The sequence below is a fragment of the Babylonia areolata genome, chromosome 4 (assembly GCF_041734735.1).
Source record: "Babylonia areolata isolate BAREFJ2019XMU chromosome 4, ASM4173473v1, whole genome shotgun sequence".
Lineage (NCBI taxonomy): Eukaryota > Metazoa > Mollusca > Gastropoda > Neogastropoda > Buccinidae > Babylonia > Babylonia areolata.
In genome coordinates this window covers 47,511,158-47,513,657 of record NC_134879.1, presented here as the reverse complement: position 1 = coordinate 47,513,657, position 2,500 = coordinate 47,511,158, and the positions used below count along the sequence as shown (strand labels likewise).

The window sequence follows — 2,500 nt, the reverse complement described above, 5'->3', positions numbered from 1 at the left end:
GTTGTCTGACAGTGCATAAAGACAACCAGATGAGTGTGTACACTATTAATGTTGTCTGACAGTGCTTAAAGACAACCAGACAGGTGTGTACACTATAAATGCTGTCTGACAGTGCATAAAGACAACCAGATGAGTGTGTACACTATTAATGTTGTCTGACAGTGCTTAAAGACAACCAGACAGGTGTGTACACTATATATGTTGTCTGACAGTGCATAAAGACATCCGTACAGGTGTGTACACTATAAATGTTGTCTGACAGTGCTTAAAGACAACCAGATGAGTGTGTACACTATTGTTGTCTGACAGTGCATAAAGACAACCAGACAGGTGTGTACACTATAAATGTTGTCTGACAGTGCATTAAGACATCCGTACAGGTGTTTACACTATAAATGTTGTCTGACAGTGCTTAAAGACAATCAGACAGGTGTGTACACTATAAATGTTGTCTGACAGTGCATAAAGACAACCAGACAGGCGTGTACACTATAAATGTTGTCTGACAGTGCATAAAGACATCCGTACAGGTGTGTACACTATAAATGTTGTCTGACAGTGCTTAAAGACAACCAGACAGGTGTGTACACTATAAATGTTGTCTGACATTGCATAAAGACAACCAGACAGGTGTGTACACTATAAATGTTGTCTGACAGTGCATAAAGACAACCAGATGAGTGTGTACACTATTGTTGTCTGACAGTGCATAAAGACAACCAGACAGGTGTGTACACTATAAATGTTGTCTGACAGTGCTTAAAGACAACCAGACAGGTGTGTACACTATAAATGTTGTCTGACAGTGCATAAAGACAACCAGACAGGTGTGTACACTATAAATGTTGTCTGACAGTGCTTAAAGACAACCAGACAGGCGTGTACACTATAAATGTTGTCTGACAGTGCTTAAAGACAACCAGACAGATGTGTACACTATAAATGTTGTCTGACAATGCATAAAGACAACCAGACAGGTGTGTACACTATAAATGTTGTCTGACAGTGCTTAAAGACAACCAGACAGGTGTGTACACTATAAATGTTGTCTGACAATGCATAAAGACAACCAGACAGGTGTGTACACTATAAATGTTGTCTGACAATGCATAAAGACAACCAGACAGGCGTGTACACTATAAATGTTGTCTGACAGTGCTTAAAGACAACCAGACAGGTGTGTACACTATAAATGTTGTCTGACAGTGCATAAAGACATCCGTACAGGTGTGTACACTATAAATGTTATCTGACATTGCATAAAGACAACCAGACAGGTGTGTACACTATAAATGTTGCCTGACAGTACATGTCTATCCACAAATTGATATTAGACAAAAAAAAGACACACACAAAAAAAGAAAGGGTGGGGAGGGAGGAGGGAAAGGGTAAGGGGGGGTGGGGGTGGAATCACAACATTTACAATAATCTGGCTAAAATAATAACTTCAAAACTTTATTAAAAAAAAAAAATTTTTTAAAAGATAGATCGTTTTAACAACCCAGTTGGACTATCCAACAAAGATTAGAAATAGTCCAACATGCCTATGATCAAGTATGGCACTAAAGATTGCTTTGTAAGCTTAAAAGCATTGACTTGTCAGGTCATGTATTTGAGTTTATCAAAGGTTTCTTAACCAGTAGGAAAATTCGAACAAAAATAGGCAACACTTATTCTTCTACAAGACAGCTACAAATGTGTGTGTGTGTGTGTGTGTGTGTGTGTGTGTGTGTGTGTGTGTGTGTGAACAGCAAGAACTGTTTTAACAAAGCACTTCTTTGGCTGCTAATCGTTAGCATTGAACAGAACACGATCGATTTTATGGCCTGCTTTCCTCACTGGCAAAAGAATTATATCGATTTTAATGCAAATTCTTATCGTTGAACATTCTTTTTCGTTGTGACTCGAGATCCCCAGTCATTCAGTCTGTCAGCTGAAGGGACACAACTTATTCAGCTTTAGATCGTAACGAAATAATGTAGTTATCTTTCTTTTGCTTGACAGTCGTTGACACTCGCAAAAAAAGATATTCTCCTGCAGAATTTGCTTACTTGGTGGTTTTATTGAATGTAGTAGTGGTTTGAGGTGTGTGTGTGTGTGTGTGTGTGTGTGTGTGTGTGTGTGTGTGTGTGTGTGTGTGTGTGTGTGTGTGTGTGTGTGTTCGCGCGCGTGCGCGTATGGCCGGCGGGCAGGAGTAATATATGCATACGTTGATATATGACGGGTGCAATAGCCGAGTGGTTAAAGCGTTGGACTTTCAATCTGAAGGTCCCAGGTTCGAATTTCGGTAATGGCGCCTGGTGGGTAAAGGGTGGAGATTTTTCCGATCTCCCAGGTCAACTTACGTGCAGACCTGCTAGCGTCTGAACCCACTTTGTGTGTATACGCACACAGAAGAACAAATACGCACGTTAAAGATCCTGTAATCCATGTCAGCGTTCGGTAGGTTATGTAAACAAGAACATACACAGCATGCACACATCCCCGAAAACGGAGTATA

The 2,500-nt window shown here is 40.2% G+C and overlaps 1 protein-coding gene across 1 annotated transcript in view; it reads left to right on the top strand.

The window, feature by feature from the left end:
• Window positions 1–2,500, top strand: part of LOC143281471 (uncharacterized) — a 73,606-nt gene that overhangs the window by 70,145 nt on the left and 961 nt on the right. The window lies entirely within an intron of this gene.